Raw genomic sequence first — 19,982 nt, forward strand, 5'->3', positions numbered from 1 at the left:
CCTTCCCCCTCCCTCTCTGTTCCTCCTTCCATCTCTCCCTTCCTTCCTTCTTGCATCACTGCAGATCAAACCCAGGACCTTGGACAAACTAGGTAAAAATTCTGCCCATAGACTAAATCCCACCCAACTGGCAACTTTTCTCAATAGCTGCAGAGACAGGCAGTCTACACAGCCAAGCTTTGTAGAGAGAAGGGGGGTTCATTAATCACTGAGCATTCTAACAGCCATCTAAAGTGTTACTAGGAGAATTAATAGAACATTGGGTCTATAGCATCCAGTAGGGTGCTGTTGTGGCTCTTGCTTCGCCAACAGAATATTCTAGAGTCAGATGGCTGGGGTGTTGCGTATATACCTGGGGTCAGATGAGGGCTGTAAGACATGAAGCCAACCCCCTGAAACCTGTGCAGTGCTTTGGAAGCTGGGAATTTCAAGGCTGTAAACTAATACATAGCCAACTATATAACTGCTGAAAGGGGAGGACGTATCAGAGTGTTCCATCAGGGTTTCCTGTCCTTGACAAGCACTGAGATATTTCACAGCGTGCTTATGAGAAAGCTTGTGCCGAAAAAACTAGCTTTGGAAGATCACTACTTTGTCAAAATGTTTTTTTTACCATATTGTTTTAAATATTTTTTGCTGTTTTAGATGATAGGTACTGACAGAGGAAATGAAAACACAATTCATTCCAGCTGCCCTCCCCTGTTTGCTTGTGTGTTGCTGTCCTTTAAGATACTGTGTAGATATTTCTGCAAAATATAATTGTGGTTGTTATGTTAGGATCCAGTCTCAGGACATGGTTATTATATTATTAGGGATCCAGTCTCAGGACATGGTTATTCTGTTAGAATCCAGTCTCAGGACATGGTTATTCTGTTAGAATCCAGTCTCAGGACATGGTTATTCTGTTAGAATCCAGTCTCAGGACATGGTTATTCTGTTAGGATCCAATCTCAGGACATGGTTCTTCTGTTAGGATCCAGTCTCAGGACATGGTCATTATATTAGGATCCAATCTCAGGACATTCTCTTCCCAGACTTGTTCTTTTTCTCTTGAACCCTAATGCTCATTACAAGCAAGGTCTTGGGGTGAACCCGGGGAAGGGAATTAATGGTCTTGACACTACTCATTGAGCTGTATCATGGAAGGACTCAACTGATCCTGGAAAACCTTCAAAAGACTTGTTTTGTGTATGGAAGTTATGCCTTGCTCTCTGTCTCCTGGCTTATAGATTCCCAAAAGTATAATGTGTTAATAATACATCTCTGATTACCTGAAAAGTTTAGCAGAGTTCCTGTCCTATTGGTAGAAGCCAAAGATTGTTTGTCCAATTGAATTGAGTCTGTATATTGACAAAACACCAATTACACCGATCAAACTTGTGGAGCATACATACATATGTCTTGCTTTCTGATCCTTCTATTGGATGAAGTCTGCCTTTACCTTCTGTAGAGTGCTTTCAAATCCACCAATAATGCCCTCATCTCCTCAGTCCTAATGATAGAAGAGAAAAAATTTCAGGCCATCAAATTCAGCTAACATCACATAGGAATCTCTACATGTATCGATATGTGTGTCCATCCCTTTCAGTAATCTTTTTTTTTCATGTTTTTGATTGGTTGTGAGTATAAGATAATTTAAGGCATCCATCTATCCATCCATCCACCATCATTCTAGACAGTACCCCACCTCAGTATAAGACATTGCTTTTCATGCTTGAGAAACAGCCCTGGGAGAAAGACACGTCCCCCAGCTCTCATGGTGATTCCAGTTTGAGGGGACACTTACATAGTCTGTAAACTGAAACCCTCTAGATGCTGTGAAAACCTTCCAGAGTGATACCCCATTTCAGCTACCATGAGTGGTGTTATTGTCCTGGAGAAGCCATATTTCATCAGGGAACCAGAGGTAGGCGTTACTAGGAAACGGACAGATGGAGGAGGAATGGCATCCTTCACTCGGAGTTACGAGATGCTCGGAGGAAAATGTGCCTGTCTGCCTGATGAGTTGAGCATTGCTCCATGAGAAAGGAGAGGAAAATGGATGAGGTATGTCCTTCTGATTCTCTCTAACCAATTATCGTAGCCATTAGAAGTTGTCCCATTAGTGCAGTAGTTACATTCGGAGACAAATGTTAGTTTAGTTGATAGCTAGCCTCATCATGGGACTCTCACTACTATGCAATCCATAGTTTCTGGTTGATCAACTGAGTGACTGGCTACCCTGTGCAGCGGAATGAGCTTGATATTGATACTTGGTGTTTTGCCTTGCAGTATCTCTCTTTGGTGTTAAGGGGTTATAAATATCAAACACAAAATCAGCAAAAGGACATCTGGCAGGGAGAGGCACTGAGGAGGTTTGGTATGGTATGGTGCCATAGCTTACACCCAAAGGGTTCCCCCATGGGAGCCGCTGGAGAATCTCTGCTGGTGCAATTCAGAAGCTCACTGCTTCTGTCTGGGAAATGGCCTGCATCACTTGGGTCTGAGCAGCAAAATGTAGCTTTTTGCCTCAGGACTCCAGTCTAGGACCCCAGTTTCTTTCTGAAAACCTGACAGAGAGGTACAAGAATTCATAAGCAGGAATTTCCTGGACATTCCGGGATATGTGATTATGATAGATACAACTTTTGAGCTTGGTGGGATAGCACATTCTAAAAGGAAGCCTGGCTTAGAATGTCTGTGTTTCAAGGTAGTTAGGCCTGTTTTAAATGACAAGTCTGCCTTGGACTAACAGTTCCACTGCCAGAATGTTGCTTCACCTTTCTAAGCCTCTTATTACTTTATCTGGAAATCAATTAATATACTCTAAAGGCTTAGGACAATGCATGACAAAATAAATACTAAATAATGGTATAATTATTATAACACTAACAGTTGAGAATAGCAAGGTGGTGTGGGGGCAAGTCAACTCTGCTACGGGTATTTCTCTCCTGATGTCTTGGACTTTTCGGGCACCCATCATCGCCTGCCCTGCTCTGCAAATGTGTTCCTGTTCACCATGGCCACTTATCAGACGGGATTCTCAAGCTCGCTGATTAGGCTGCCTTGCAGGCGCCAACCTGTAAAAGAACTTGACTTGGTCACTATTGAGGAAAATATTTGTAAAATAGTACAGCCAATAAGAGAGTACGCTGTAGGCTTTGAATCATTTTCAAAGAAAAGGGAAAAAAAAAGAGCTTGCCCAGGGGTTAAAAATAAAAGCAATTCTGGACACACAATGTTAACTACATTTGGTTTAGTATTTGGAGAAAGAAATCCCTGCTCTGAACAGAGCAGAGATAAGCGCCTTGACTTGCTGTAGATTGAGAGGCCTGCGAGAACAAGCCGGTCTGAGGCGGGCCCCGAGTGCCGCCACATTTCGATGTAAGATTAACGGCTGCCGAGTGCTGGAGCGCCTGTTTGTTTTATGAAACAATCGCTAATGACATTAAACAGACGGAGCCCCTTCCAACATGATTGTTCATTTGTGATAAACTGAGAGAAGCCCGCGAGAGATTGGAAAAGAACACTCATAAGTGCTTCATTTTGAGACCCTCACAGCTTTCGATTAGAGGTGACAATTAAGGGGAATGAATGGCAATCTGATTCGGAGCCCATCTAGACCAAGAGATGAGGTCTGTAGCAACGGACCATTCTAAGTTTTCTTGTGTTGTATTTGCACTAAGGATCAAGGGATCATGAGCTCACAACCAGTTATCCAAGGAGGCTTTTTCCTTTCTTTCTTTCTTTCTTTCTTTCTTTCTTTCTTTCTTTCTTTCTTTCTTTCTTTCTTTTCTTCTGTCTCCTGTATTCATGTTTTTAAAATGCTGTGTATTTATGCGTATCTCTTCCCCTCCAAGTTCTGGCTGTCTGCAGTGGGTATTGAGCTTAGCTGTATTGAAGAGTTCTATCTATTAGTTCAATTAGGACATGTACTTTTTCTTGCATTTGAAGCCTGATTTGATTTGGGTCCAGTCATTTAAAATTAAGAGAGCGGAGCCCTGAACCAAGCGGCAGAGATATCTGTGCCTCTGAAGTCTTAATTACAAATTCAGATAAGGATTACACAGGACTGTATCTCCCTAAACCACAGGTATTTGCTAATAGCAGAAGGGAAAGGTTGAGATTCTGTGTTTACTAATTCCAGCTTTTGCCTTTGCATTTTTATTGAGCTTTAATATTTTGGTTGGAGACAACCGCATTTGAGCCGGGGTTGATCATATGTGGGTAAAATCTCAAACAAGCCCCCCTTACAGCTTCAGTATTCCTGTCTAGCTAAAAATTGAAATAGTGTTTATTTTTTTTAAATTGTCAAAGGCCATGTTGCAGCATTAAGCTTTTGTTTTATACACAAAGAAATATATTAATGAAAAGTGTTTTAAGTGCTGATTATTGAGATGGTTTGTTTTGAAACACAGGCCCTTTCATAGCGTTCACACTTCACTGTGCTCCCTGAAAGACGCTCTAAGTAGGGGTTGTCAGTCTCCCATCAGAAGTAGAGTAGTGCCGGGGAATGGAGCCATTTAGAGTGTCACTCAAGCAGGACTAATCTAGAGTAGATATCTTATAAATAACCAGGAACGGAGAGAAAACAAATCCTCCCTCCCCCCACCGGAGCCGCGGGAATGAGCCGAGAGAAGAAAGAAATCTTGATGATAAAGACTTACAGTTAGAATTCACGAAGTGTTTTGAGCGAGGAGCACTGTGCCAAGTTTCGGGGGGGGGGGACACCTTCAGTGAAGAGTTTGGGAATACCCTGCTGGAAGGAATCTCAGATGGGTATCCCACAAATTGACCCATCCAAGTCATGGGTTTGTGGTCACCCCTTTCTGGCTGTCCTCTGATACTGTTTCCTCTGGGCCCCCTGAGGTGTGCTCTGTATTGATAATGACCATTTAGCATGTGAAGGGTGCCGAGTTGGAAGGGGAACCCAAGGAGTGGGCTCCCTTTTCAGTTTGATGCTCCTGCAGCCTTTACCTCATTCTGCAGCATCTGAGGTTACTGCTGGCTTCTTGAACAGCACTAGCACGTGCCTCTGCTGGGATCTCTCCCAACAGTTCCTACCGTGACTTTGAAAGCAGCCCAAAGGAACTCTCCTTTGGGTTCCAGGAGCGTTTTGTTGTATGTGCTTAAGAGAGAGGAAGAACCTAAGATTTTTGACTTCTGAGATGTCAGTTCTTACAGAGTTTTCTGAGCTTCCAACTGGTAGTCATAAGAAGGGAGATGCCTAGGGATGCCTCCCTGGTGGTCATAGGAAGGCAGATGCCTAGGTATGCCTCCCTGGTGGTCATAGGAAGGCAGATGCCTAGGGATGCCTCCCTGGTGGTCATAGGAAGGCAGATGCCTAGGGATGCCTCCCTGGTTAAAAGTCATCCCGTTCTTTTATCTCAGCCACCCTCTTATTCAAGGACCTAGCATTTCCTCGGCTTTTGAACCTGTGCCCCGACCAGTTAACATGGCATTCTGTTATCCCAGAACACAGAGAGGAGGATATCTCTGTTTAACTATCCCCCCTGTGCTGCGCTTGTGATAGCACTGCAGAGGAGGAGAATGGATTTTATTGAAAGCCGAGTTTCCCATTTTATTGCACCGATTTCCCCACTGCCTGCATGCCAGCTAGAGCAGATGCTTATCTACATGGTTTTTTTTCAGATGAGAAAATGAAAGTGTGCAAGCTTTGCTTACTTCTGGCAGTGGAAAGCTACCGTTTTCTGGGGTGCATCAGAGGCCTGGAGATAGTCTGAAGGGCCAGATAACTTCAGGACCCTGGGAAAAGTTGTCTTCAGCTCCCTGTTACCTGCAACCCAGGGTTGGACAACATTTCCAGACTGTTACTATTTAGTAACCAGGTTTAGCTAGAATTCTTAGACTCTGCAGGTGTGAACTGCCCCTGGAATAGAAAGGCAGAAACCCCTTTGACTATTGTATATTTCAAAACACATTCTTAGCAGGGAAATGCACACAGTTTCTTCTTCTCTGTCACTGATGATTCCCGCCTAAGAGGGAAGGTTCCATTCTGGAAACATCTGTGAAGTGTTTTCACCAATCCAGTTCCTGAGAGTTTAGGGAGCTGAAGATGAGGCAGGGGGCTGAAAACATGTGGTGAGTGGAAGGTTTTCCTTCTCTGACCTGTGGGGACTGGGTGGGGTAAATGGAAATAAAAGGGATTTTCAGGTTCTCCCACAGCTATGTATGTGCTGATCAATACAAGGGAGATTGTGCACCTGTCTATATGATTAATACTCAGAATATGAAATTCTGGAGCAAAGTTTTGTAATTCTATAGTAAAGTTTTGTGATATGTGACTGACAGCGATGCATCTGTAGTCTAAATCATTAGGGAGACTGAGCTGGATGCTCATATGAGGCGCTTAGCCAGGCAGCACAGCGAGCCCTGTGTTTGAAACCATAGCAATAAAATACAAAGTGCATGGTACAGGCCTTGGAGAATTCATTGTCAGTTATTCAACAAGGTATTCTTTTTGTGTAAGTGGACATGTAGCGACTGACTTTTGGGGATCTGAAATCTAGGGTTCTGGTCTGGGTATGAAAACATTAAACCATGTCTTAAATTCTCAAATTAATTTCATCCTTGAAGGGGAGCCTTGCGATTTGCTGCTGTCCTGTAAGGATGGAGATTTAGAAGGAAGCACAATCTGTTTATTGGTGTGCAGTTTTGAAAACAGCGGAGTATAATTTCATTAAGAATATTTTTGTGGGAGCTGGAGGGAGTCGACGTGTGCAGTGAAATCGTGTTTTCCGGACATGCCAGGGCTGAGCATGACGGGGATGATGCGCATGTGAACTCATAATGGCTGTGACTGCGTGTATAAAGCCTGCATAGGATCAGATCTGCCGAAATCCCAGCGCGGGTCAGAGAGGTGCTCATCAAGTCCCCACTCCCCGGCTGAGGAACTGTTGGCAATTGATGGCTTTTGAGGAAAGGGCTCTATTTTCTTCAGGGATGTGGTGCCTAAGAGACTACCTGTGCTTCAATAGATGACCCTGTACCCAGGCACATACAAATGGCTCTAAGTGAACTTTTTGGTACCCATGCTCCAATAGATGGCTCTACGCCCATGCATATACAAGCAACACTGAGTGGACTCTGTGGTACTCATGCTCCAATAGATGCCCTGTACCCATGCATATACAGATAACAGTAAGTGAACACTGTGGGGTTTTTGGAAGTGTACATAATGGGGGAGTAGATTTTTTCCAAACATATTATATACGTGTATGTATATTAAATAAATATTTTAAAGAAGAGAACATGAAATTGAGAAGGAAAAGGTGGTGGGAAATAGAGGAAGTGGAGGAGAGAAAAGCATTTGCCCAAAACATGTGCAGACATTAAGTTATCAAACCATTATTAAAAGTCAGAATATCTTAGTGCAGTTGAAGAAGATGGATGAGCTAGGGTCCAGAATGGCCTTGGGATTCATAGTGCATCTGTCTGCAGCCTCCTCTTCTCCGTTGTCCTTTGTAAGTGTGTTTAGGGAACATCTGAAACACACAACACAAAACTTTCCTATCTATCTTCCATCCTCTGTCACAATCTGCCTATGTCGAGGAGGTTGAGCTATGTGCTAGAGAATTTGATGTCGCGGTTGTCATCTTGGAATATCCGTAGGATAGATGAATGGCTGTGTTCCCCTCTGTATCGCTGGTTCTTAATTACCCATCCTAACGGAGTTGAAATAGGAGAGGAACATGGGAGAGTAAAACCTACAAATCCCTGACAAAGTCCCTCTGATCCATTCCACTCAAACTCCCCCAGCAGACCTTCTGCCATCTTCACTACACATGGCCTTAGATGCTAAGCAATGCTACTCCAAGTTATGGTTGGCTGTGTGTAAATGGTAGGGAGATTCTGAGAATCATCACAGCCGTGGTTTAGTACTAATACATTGTTGGTACTTGAAAATTGTGTGTGTGAGGGGGGGAGTTCTTAGAGAGATTGTTGTTGCTCTAAGGAGTTGCTGGTCAACTCAGATCAGGGGAGGAAGAGGAAAGACATTTCCAGGTAGACTCTGTTAACTTTGCGAAAGGATCCGAAGAAGCAGCCACAATTTCATTGTCTAGCGAAGGTCTAAGGAGCGCCAGACTCTGGAGTCAAGTTTGAGCCCTTTCTTTTCTTTTGCAAAAGACAGGCCTGACAGATGTGAGGTGTGCAAAGGGCCCTGGGGAACTGTGGGTTCCCTAGGGGCCTAGGCCTCTGGAAGAAGACTTGGGCCAGGTCAGGATCATATTTCTTCTTACTCTTGTGCTTCTGGGCTATTGGAAGAACTTCCCTGTCTCCTTTAAATTGTCTAACTGCATCCCAGTAAGTTACTTCTGAAAGTTCTGATGGTTTGGAAAAGGGGTCGGGGAACCACAGTAAAATCAGCATGGTTTTGACTAAAGACCTGGGAGCAACAATGTAGAAGAAGTGAATGCTAAGTGGAGGTGCTAGGCAGTCACAGCTGAGGAGAGGGGGCCCCAGGAAGCCTGGCTTTATGTTGCATGCAAAATCACTAGCTACCGTCTAGCCCTGCTCTGAGTAACTAAAGACCATGTGTGCATACCTAGCCTTCAACCCTTCCCAGCCCCATGGTGCTTGAAACCTCCATTTCTCAGAGTTTCATAAGAGCCCGTAACACGTAAGTCTCTGTTGCCTCTGAGTAATTATTTTCATCTAGAAAACCATGTAAGTGCTGGGTTTATTTTTTTTAATTTACAATACTATATGCTTAGCTCAAGAATCATATGAATGTAAGACTAGACATACTTTTATGTATTTATAAAACTCTTATAAAATATGCAGAAAACCCAAATGCACCCGTGGGATTAATTTTTTAGAAATGGAACATAACCCATCGATTTATGCTATTATTATGTGTCAATTAAAAATAAAATAAAAGCAGAGCCTGTGGCTCACACTTTTAATCCTGGCACTCAGGAGGCTGAGGCAAGGGGATGGCTGTGAGTTTGAGGGCAGTCTGGGTTACATAATGAGTCTGAGCCAGTCTGAACTGAAGAGAGCCTGTCTCAAAAACAAAACAAAAAAACTTGAAATACAATTAAAAACATTTTTAAAACAGAGTATAGACATGATAACAAGCAGTTGTACGATTAGCTAGTTGAAATTCCTACTGGTATTTTCTTATCCATTTTTATTCTTTTGTGAGGAAGGTGTCAATGACATAACTAATGTGGACTTTGAAAACGCCTTTTGGGGTGCATCACAGAAGATGGGGACAGAAGAAGTATAAGTGCTGAAGGATAGGGAAGTGAGCCATGAAACAGTTTCTTCTGGAAATGACGACCTCTGCATTCGTAAGGTTTCTGAATAAGACAAGGCCATTATCATCCACGCAGATGGGGGCTCACAGGACCCCACCCCCAGCTGAGGAGCCCTGGGCAGTGGAATTGCTGTTGCGGGAGGCAGGTTCACTTTTCTTCAGTGGTGTGGCCACTGGTGAGTGGCCAATGCTCCACTAAGTATCTCCACACTGATGTTACACAAGCAACCCCAGTGAAAATCAGAGGGTCATTACTAAAGAGACATGAATGGAGAAGGGGAACCTGTCAGGAAGGAAGAATTCAGGGGAGCTGGACGGGATGAGAGGAGATGGTGAATATGATCAAAACACATTACATCCGTGTATGAAATTGCCAAACAATACATTTTAAAGTGCCCTTTGGCTTTTTTTTTTTTTGTCATGCTTCACAAAAATCAATGTCCTTTGATAATGCAAGAATCTGATACAGACAAAAATCTCTGAACCTTCACAAAAGGCATCCAAATATGTGGTCAAATCTATACAAACTATATATATGTATGAGCACAGACATGTAGTCTAAATTGTCAATACAAACTACTAGAGACAAGCTTGTGAATTCATAGAAACTTCTCTTTAGAGACATTACTCTGCATCTCTGTAAACACACGTTTACATTTACACGTGTGTACATGTATGTATACATGTATGTAAATTGTGCATATGTGTGTGTCCATGTGTGCATGTATGTGCACATCTGTGTGTGTGTGTGTGAGAGAGAGAGAGAGTTGTGGTCTTGGCTTTCATTTATCCTTTAGTCATCCTAATCAGTGAGGTCAGTTGTTCAGACAACAGAGTCAAATGTAACATTTTGATTCATGGAAGTGAGACATCAAATTGGAATAAGTTTTTCTCCCTATGCTGGCCTCTTTTGGATTCTGATAAATTTGAAACTCGAGTGGAAAAAACAAAGCAGCAATAAGGGGAAAAGGTAGCAGAGAAATTTCCTGCTTCCCCCCAGCAACCCTATGGAGTCAAGGTTACCACAAACCATTTCACAGGGGAAGAGCCTGAACCAGGTCAAAGGAAAGTCACATACCTTGATCTGACCAGTTTTAACTTTACTTCCCAGATGTTTTCATCTGAAGAAAATGGTAGACTGGGGACATTGCTCAGTGCATAGCACTTGTCTGGAACATCTAAGACCCCGGGTTCAATTCTAACACTGGAAAGAAGAAAGTCTGAGAAAACTAGACTCCCGGCAATGTGGTCCAGATGCAAAGAAGAGGGTCTCTCTACAATACACACACAAAATGAACATATTATCCCGGGATTCCTCAGGTCGACTCCAGAGGTAAAGGTGCTGGCCACCAAACCCCAGACCCTGAGTTCAGTCCCTGAACTCACATGGTGGAATGAGAGAGCCAGCTCCTAAAAATTGTCCTGACTGCCACAAGCTCACGATGGCACTTGTGTCCCAGGCCCTCATGCATAAATAAGTCAATATAGATAGTTGATAGATGTAGCCAAATAAAAGAAAAGAATTAATTCTTGTCCCATACTTTATCAACTTCTGGAACAATACCCCCACCCTCGAGCAGTTGGGCTAATCTGTCCAGTTCCTACCTGTTACTTTTTCCATGAGAAACCTATCTCCCCCTTCCTAGCACTCATGACACCACTGTGGAACTTATCAGGAACTTGAGATGTGTGTGAAGGTTTTTGTTGCAAAAAAGAAGCAGGGGATGAAGGATGCTGGTTCTTACTGTTAAACCAAAGAGCAAATCCTTCTTCTCTAACTGGCTTTGTGTCTGAAAACGGGCCACACTGTCAAGCACACAGCTCTTTGAGTTCTCAGGTGCTCCTTCCACTAAATGGGAGCAACAGCCACACTTTGAAATGCCTGAATAGCCTAAGGCTCAAAGACCATGTGAGGATGTAGGGATGGCAAACTGTTAGCTCAGTTGGCAAAGTGCTTGCTGAGTGGGCGGGAAGACCTGGCTTCAATCCCCAGCACCCAAATGAAAGAAGAATAAAATAAAAGATATCCTTAAGCCAAGTTAATCTTGGAACGAAAACATTTATTTTCTATACTATGGCCGAAGTCCCCTTGAAGTCACCAAACCATGGGGCCAAGATGATGGCCTTTATCGTGTCAAAGTGGTTGACCAGATGGCGAGGCCCATTCTACATAATGACTCTCACTCTGGTGATTTGTAATTTCTGAAACTTTCTAATGGGAAATGCAGTTGGCTGCCAGCAAGCCCAGGCACAGCATAGATATAGCTTCTTCCCAAAATAAAGAAAAATTCAACCTGCTGCTCTTCCCCCAGACATGAGGAGCAGCCTAAGAATGCAGGTAGATGATCAGTATCCACACTGAGCCTTGTTTACACGGAAGGAGGATGCGGGGAGGGTCGTCTGGAAAGGCTTTCTCCTTGACTTTCTCGAGGAAAAGCGTGGTAATGAAAGCCTTCAGGATCCATAGTCCCAGGGCACGGAGTGATAAAGGGGAAGAATTGATGGGAAGTGAGGACAGAGAAGAGACAGAGAAAGAATCAGGGTGAAATGATGGAAACCTTTCATACAACTTGGCTGAGGCAAAACCTTCCATCTATCCAGTGGTGCTTCCCACTCTAACTCACAGATGGCGTCTGAAGATGCCAGAGCAATTCCGTTTACTTCTACAACCACAGGTGTTTTTTTTTTTTTTTCTAATCAGTTTTTTTAAATTAATGTTTTCTTCTTGCCAGTGTATGGGTGTGTGATGTGGTATGCGTGTGGACCACATGTGTGCATGCATGTGTGTGTCAATATGTAGGCTTGAAGTTGACTCCTGTGTCTTTCTCAATATCCTTCATTTAATTTTGGAAACAGGGCTTTTACTGAGACTCGAGATGGCTAACTCCAGCTAATCTAGCTGGTCAGTTCACCCCAGGCTCTCCTGTCTCCACTGGGATCACAGATGACTTACACACCTTCTCCGTGAGTGCTGGGGACCAGAACTCTGCTCTTCATGCTTGCATAGCTAACATTTTATCCACCCAGCCATATCTTCACCCCTCCCCCCAAATCAAACCTTGTTTTAAGTGAGAAGAATGACAATGGTGGCATTCTCAACTGTTCCTCACAGTCCCTAAGACACTGTCTCTTGGCATCTCTCCCTGGGGCTGTGAACACAAGTGGCTTTGAGCTCAGGTCTTTTTCTAACATTACCACCTTGCTAAACTAGCCCCAGCTGAACTCACAGTTTCCAAAGAACGTCGCTTGCTACAGAGACACACACGGCCCCATTTCTCCTCAATGTGTAAGGAGACTAAGAATAACCCATCCGCTCTTTGGTGTTGAGCGCCTTTGCAATCTGGTATGTCGAGATCCCCAACTCCTGGGTAAGAAATAAATCTGCCTTCAAATAGCAGCGAGAGAGCTGGGTGGGCATTCTGGAAGAGAAGTCCATGGAAGGAAGCCTCCTGCAGTGCTGGATGGGATCAGGCATGCTTATGAAACACTCGGAAAATGATGGAGTGTTTTCTGATTATCTGGTTGTAGCTCCTAAGCTTTTATGGTGAGAAAATGGTTAAACAGACGGCACATTGTCGGGGAGACACATCATGTTACTCTTTCAACTTGAGTAAAACGATTGAAATTATTATGACTTTGTGTGTGTGTGTTGATGGGGGTGGGGGTTGTGCTTTTATTAAAGGAAGATATCCCAGTGTGTTCTTCCGCAAATAGTGGTGTGGTGCCTGTTAACTACATCCGTGTTCAGTCAGAGATCCTCATGTGTGACATTTGGTAAACTGCCACTAATATGTCCACTGTTAGGACATGGATTTTGTTAGAGGGTCATGGACAAAGGGACTTTTATTTCTTGGGCCAAGGTGCTAGTAGTAGTGTATCTTGGAATGAACTGTATTTCAGAGGGCTAGGGAGAAGCTTCGAGAGCAGCCATCCATAATCAGAATCCCAGGCTGATCGCTTAAACAAATCATGAGCCATTGCTGAAGGGCAGCTCTCTCTAAAGTGGTTCTTCGGAAACTAGGTTTAGAATGTAGACAGAGGAAGAATAAAGAAAGGCAGCCTTCTCAGGGCTTCGAGGAAGTCTGCGGCAAACAGTGGAGAGGTGGGCTAGCTGGAAGGCTAAAGACAAGCAGGGTGAACAGTCTGCACTCTCCCAGGCAATGGCTGCCAGATTAGAAGCATCAGTGCCCTCTGTTGTTCAAGGGAGAAATGCAGATGCCAGAGCAGAAGCCTGGCAGTGTTGGCCTTGAAGGAGACCACCTCTGAGAACCAGGAGTCTGCAGGAAGGAAGGGGAGGGGAGGGAAGGGGAGGAAAGCAATCAAGGAAGACCAGCAGGTAGCAGAGGGAGGAAGGAGGAGAAAGGCTATCTTGTTGGTCTTGCTGTATTTCACTGCCATCATCCAAATGTTGAAAGAATGAAATGACAAAATAGACTTTATCTTGATTGCATTTATTATCATAAGAGCTATTCTTCAGAAGAAACATGGCTTCCCTTTATTTTGTTTTGTTTAGCTTATAAAACAGGTCTCATATTTCAGCTCAGGCCTTCCCAGAACTCACTGTGTAGCTCAAGCTGATCTTGAACTTGTAGCAATCCTCCTGTCTCAACTCCTGAACGACTGGGAGTGCAGAGGTGTACTGCGACACCCTGCAAGAAGCGCCCTTCAGATTAGTCATGGTGGACGGGAGGTGAGTGAGGGCAGCTCCACATTCATTCACTGTATTTAATGCTGTCTTTGTTTCTCAAGTTGACACCTCAGGCTTCGATGAGGGTCACACTGATAGCGATTCCTTCTTTCCCCCTTTCTCTAATTTATATTTATATTTTCTCTGTTGTCTACACAGCAAATACAAGGATCAGAAACTTATTTTAAAAGCTCAGATAACATTTAAAATAGTATTGCTCAGTTATGTGTTTAACTAAATTAGAGATTACCAAAGGAACGAGAGCTTCGTTCAGGCGGCTCATTTGGAATTACATTAAACAGCTGCTGGCAAGCAGCTGACGACATAAGAGACCATTTTGATCTCCTCAGCACCGGGACTTTAGCAGGGCGCTCCCGGCATGCAGCTCTGAAGAACACATTGTGCTCCAGAGACCCACACACAAGCATCCTCCCCATGGTGCTTGTTGCCAAACACTGGCCTCTAATCACTTTGTATTCAGCCACAGAGCCAGGAAGTCCAAATCCAGCCAAACAAATGCAGCCGGGGCTTAGCAGAAGCAGCTTTAACAGGTGCTTCGGTGTGGTCTCAGGGAACCTGAGAGACAGGACAAACAGTAGAGGATAGTGGCCATCCTATCTGTCTGCCAAGTGCACAGGATGGCACCCAACACTGAGCAGCAGTGCACCGAGGAGGCCGGCTAATTGGTGCCTAAGTGACGGTGGAGCAATGCAGAGAAGATGCTGTGGCCCCGTAACTCTGTGGCCCCCTGCAAAGGGACTGCGTCTGGGGCGTCTGCAGCCTGCCCCAACCCAGAAGCAGAATGGATGGGAATAAAGGTCACTGGTAGGAAATACTGGTAGGAAATAAAGGGGTAGGTGAGCAATTTGACGTCAGCATGTGCTGACAATTGCCGGTGCGTAGCAGCCAGTGAAACTGGACTGGCTGCTGTCCGGCTCTGCCCCTGTCTGCGAGGACAGGTGGTCCACCCAGCAGGCCACACGCAGGCGCGGTGTGATCGCTTCTAGTTCACATAGCCCACTTCACCCAGTCATGGTTTTGTTTCTCCCTTGCCACGTTCCAGGGGGCCCGCCAAAATCAGGGCCCTTAAGGAGAAGTTCACAAATCCAGCAGTTTCTGTGATGGTTGCCCAGATAGTTCACTTTAGAACCACGCAGACAGTGTAGATGCTCAGTAAGGAGCAGGGAACTGGGAACAGACAGAAAACTGCCTGAATTTACCTCATACCCCAGCACTGAGATACTAAAGGAAAGCCAGGGCGCAGGGCTATGGCAGGACGAGCTGCAGAAGTGATTGGAAGCAGTAAGCGTCAAACATGGGTCCAGAGTTCTGCTAATAGTTAGACTCATGGTTGGGTATTTGTCTCTGTATTGGGGCGAACATTTGACTGACTGTCCCTATGTATTTTCTTTGTTCCTGTAACTAGATAAAAAATATGGTCCCCATCAGATTAGAGGAATTTGGCATGTTCTAATAAACTATTGAGTGTAGGCATTGGCAAGGGTATTTACAAGTGGGTTGAGAATTCATTGCTTATCATGGATCCAGCTTTTATCTGCTGCTTCAGAAAAGCTCTCTCTCTCTCTCTCTCTCTCTCTCTCTCTCTCTCTCTCTCTCTCTCTCTCCCTCCCTCTCTCCCTCCCTTCCTCTCTCTCCTTTCCTCTCTTCCCTGTCTCCCTCCTTTCTCCCCACTCCTCCATGGATTCCAGCACGTGTTCCATTCCAGGTCACTGCTCTGTTGCCGAGTCCCTCCAGCCCAGAGTTCTTTGTACTCTTTACTTGTTCCCTAGAGACCCCTATCTCAGCAGAGCATAACTCTCCCTCTGTGGTATCTGTTATTCCCAGTGCATGTTATAGGATGCATACAATCCTCCTCCTATTCGGTTATAGGGAATTGAGGCAGAATAAGGTTAATAAAATAAGCGCTATATGTAATGCAATTGTAGGGGTAAGATGTGAGCCAAGTTCATTAGCCATATTTCGGTCTCCTGAGCATAAGTGTAAAACTTTGAGAAATACCAAGTATCATTTTAAGTAATCACCGAGTAATATCTGAAGACTTGAATTGACCTTCTATGTGAGCTGTCCATACCTCGCTGACATGTCAGTAGACGGCAGCCTACAGAGTGAGTGGCTTCTCTGAGGACACCCTTAGCTCCCAATAAAACCAGGGTCCTTTATGTGGGAGTTAGCATGTGTATGGGGTACCCATGTGTGAATGTACCCATAATGGTGGATGTACACAGAAGTGGAGGCCAGAGGAGGCTTTCTCCTCTGTCTGTCTCTGCAGCATTCTTCTCAGATAGGGTGTCTCACAGTATGTGGAGATCACTGTTATTTTAGTGAGGTTTCTGACCAGCCAGTCAGATCCAATGATCCTCCTGTGTCTGACAACCCAGCCTTCGAGAAACAGGAGTAGGTAGCCATGCTTGGCGTTTAAGTGGGTGCCAGTAATCCAAGCGTAGGTCCCCACGCTGTGCAGTCAGCGCTCTTACCCACTGAACCGTCTCTCCAGGCCTGCAGGTAAGATTCAGTAGAGGCTATCCACGTGCATTTGGGTCTCGAGCATCTATAAACATCCTGGCAGAATATACTACCTGTCTAGAAGGAAGGACCATCACTATACTTCTTGCATCCAGGTCCCTGGCTTTCCTCTATCAGGGATGTCTGCAGCAACCAGCTATAAGGCCTCTGGCTGGAGGCAGAGAAGGTGGCGGTGGGGGTGTCAGCTCCTTTCCTATATGAGTATTATGTTAACGGGGGTAGAAGGAGGCACAGAATTGAACTATCTTGTGAGGACCCAGCAACTGTCTTTCTTAATCACTCTTCACCTTAGTTTTTGTTTGTGTTTCCGTCATTGTTTTTGTTTTGAGACAAGGTTTCTCTGTATAGCCCTAGCTGCCCTGGAACTCACCTTTTAGCCCAGGCTGGCCTCGAACTCATGATCCTCTTCCCTCCACTTCCTTCAGCAAATCCTACCAGTGTATGACACAAAGACCAGTTCCACCTTAGCTTTTAGGGCAGGGTTTCTCACTGAGCCCAAAGCTGAAGAAAGGATTGAGTAGACTATCTGGCCAGTCAGTTTTTGGGTTCCTCCTGTTTCTGGGTCCCCAGTGTTGAGGTTACAGACAGGCACCACAAAATACAGTTTTCAGGTGGATGTTGAGGATCCAAACTCAGGCATCATTATACTAATGATCAAAACTCAAACCCAGAACCGTGTGCCTGCTGGGTAAGCACTTTGTCACTGAGCCATAGCCTAGCCCAACACTAGCCATATTGTTCTGCTGTGCCATTGTGACAGAGGATTGGAAGTGTGCCGGGGGCGGGGGGCAGGGCTTAGATGGGGGAAGTTTTGTGGAATGAGCTGACTGCTCTTCAGTGTGGGTTCTGCCCCTAGGAATGGGTAGAGTTTACAAGCATCCTTATTTCAAAATCTGAAACCCTACAAAAATAACATTGTTTATTTTGAAAAGAGGTAAAATATCTAAATAAGGTTATATGTGTTTGATCCTTTTGGAAGTGTCAGTCAATCCTATTTGTGTACTTGAATTTAATAGAACTAGTAACTTCATAAATTTTAGGAATTCTATTTGGCCCATATTATGGTTTCTTTAAGATAGTAACCTTCTATTAAATCATTTTGAATATAATAAATCATCCTGAATGATAATAACATAAGTCTTTTGGGGTATGTTGTTGATAAAAGTTTGGTAAATGGGGTTCTTTAAAGACAATATTTAGAAATATATGTAGGCAGGTTTAGCATGTAACAAGCAAAATAGTGTATGTGTGTTGGATGTGGATTGTGGTATATGGTATGCATGTGTGGTATGTGTATGGTGTGTGTGTATGTGGTGTGTATGGATGGGTAATGTCTGGGTGTATGGTTTGTGCATGTGGGGGTATGTATGGTGTGCTGTGTGTATGGGAGGGTGTTGCATATGTGAGTTGTGTGTTTGCTTCATTTGTTTAGTGAGCAGTTTCTGGGATGAGGGTCCAGTCTCTATTTCAAGTATTTGGCAGCTGTTTGAGGTCTCTGAGGAGGGGATGAAGGATCAGCGAGTACTTTAGTCAGTTCCAGAAGCTTGCTGGATCCCTTCAGAGTAGGTTCTAGATTCGCCTTCATGCAGGCTGTTGATCAGCCACAGATGATAAGATACAGTGTTCCAACTGATACCTTAAAATGCATCTCACAGTCTCCCTCATGTCCAAATCTGGTGCAGTTTCTGTTCCCAGGCAAGAAGAATGCACTGTGAAAGGGAGAGTTTGTGGCGGCGAACACTTTTGAATGGTGGATCCCTCCTGTGCAGGGCGTACTGTACTGCAGATGTGACATCCACACCAATGGAGGACGTTTTGGCCTGAATCTGTTTTGCTGGTTTGGTACTTTGCCCCCCTTTTAATCTGGCTAAACTCTATCCAGTCCAGGGAAGCTGTGAGTGGTGTAGAGGAAACATCACAGCCTTGAGCCACCTGGAACCCAGGGTCGCATCCCAGACTCATCACTCGTTGCTTGGTTCCCTCGAGTGTCATCTCATTCTTCATGGTTCTCTGTCGCCGTCGTCATAGCGTGTGTTGTAAAGATGCCATGAAGATGAACTAAGACTATGGTGCAGTACAAGAGGCTGTGTTTGGGGTTCCCCAGAGCTGCCATGCTTTCCTGATACCATGGGCAGAGTAGGGAGTGGGGAGGTCACATCCTAAACCACAAGCATGAAGCAGAGAGAGTGAATGGGAAGTGGGATAAGCTTAGGAACTCTCAAAGCCAACCTCCAGCATAGAACTTCCTCCAAAATGGCCAGTCACCCCTCTCCAATAACTGGAGACCAAGTATTCAAATGCCAGAGGCCAAGGGGGACATTTTCTTTCAAGCCAGGACAGTCATTCAGTAAACCTCTCAGCCTGCGTGCAAATAAATAACATAGGAAAATAGAGGCCACCTCAGCCTTCAACTGAGGCTGCCAGGATTTTTAAGGCAGGCACCATCCCTGTGACAGAGCAGGCCTGATTTAATATGTTTAAGAGAATTTTTTGAAAAAGGAAAAGAACAAAAATGCAAAATTCAGAAAAAAAAAAGGAAAATTCCAGGGAGTGCTCCTGTCTTTCAGAGACACCCCTTAAAATGACAGCTCATGAAAAAAAAAATCTGGACCCCCCAGTTAAATCCTCTGATTTCACCAGCAGTTTCTCGAGGGACTCAAGACTGCTTCCCACCCCAGCAAAGTAGGCCACAAGCTTGGTAAATGGAGAGATGCTTCCTAAGTAAGGAACCAGAAATAAAACCTTCATGAACTACAGAAAAATCTTCGTACCTGCTTTTCGCCTAGAGAGCAAAACAAACGAGTAGGGCGGAAGATGGAGCCGTCCTGAAGGCTGATGCTACCACCGTGGCAGGAGGCCAGCCACGCTGCTGTAAGCACAGATGGAAGAATGAAACACATTTTCAGCCAAAAGAAAATACTCCTAGGTAACCCAGCGTGCATCGCCAGGGGAAAGACAGGAAGAGAGGGAATTATCGTTGGTAGTCCTGTGCGTGCACATTTCTTAAGATTTTGCGTCTTTGGTTTGTGTATGTATGTTGGGAGTCCTTGGCTAAGATCTGTACATCCTGGGCACCGGTGAGCCTTTGTGTGCGTGTGTGCACCGTCATGTGCTAGACTTCGGTGAGAGGTGCAATTGAAGCATCCCCGGAGTGCCCCTAGAAGCCTCGTTTGTCTGGTACCTTCGAAGGAAAGGATGCAGGCTCGCATTTTCCTCGTGTGTAAATATTTAGCTTGGCACCTATCTTGGTGCTAACAACAATGTGTTAAATGCCTGCCAAATATAGGATAGATAAATTGACTCGACACCCAGAGTTTAGTATTCTCTAATTGCTGTTTCTTCATATGCGAAGCGGAAGAGATTGTATTTAGTATCTTGCTGGATCTCTTCTGTTTTCTTCTCTGGATTGTCTCAACCCTCTTCAGTTAGAGAAAAAGAGGACTGTAATATGTGACAGGTGAACAGAGCCACATGGCATGCCAGCTATGT

At 44.6% G+C, this 19,982-nt stretch overlaps 1 protein-coding gene across 4 annotated transcripts in view; it reads left to right on the plus strand.

Moving 5' to 3' along the window:
* The window catches only part of Esrrg (estrogen related receptor gamma), a 559,413-nt gene that overhangs the window by 303,354 nt on the left and 236,077 nt on the right, over positions 1–19,982 (plus strand). The window lies entirely within an intron of this gene.

Source organism: Chionomys nivalis, chromosome 5 (assembly GCF_950005125.1).
Source record: "Chionomys nivalis chromosome 5, mChiNiv1.1, whole genome shotgun sequence".
Taxonomy (NCBI): domain Eukaryota; kingdom Metazoa; phylum Chordata; class Mammalia; order Rodentia; family Cricetidae; genus Chionomys; species Chionomys nivalis.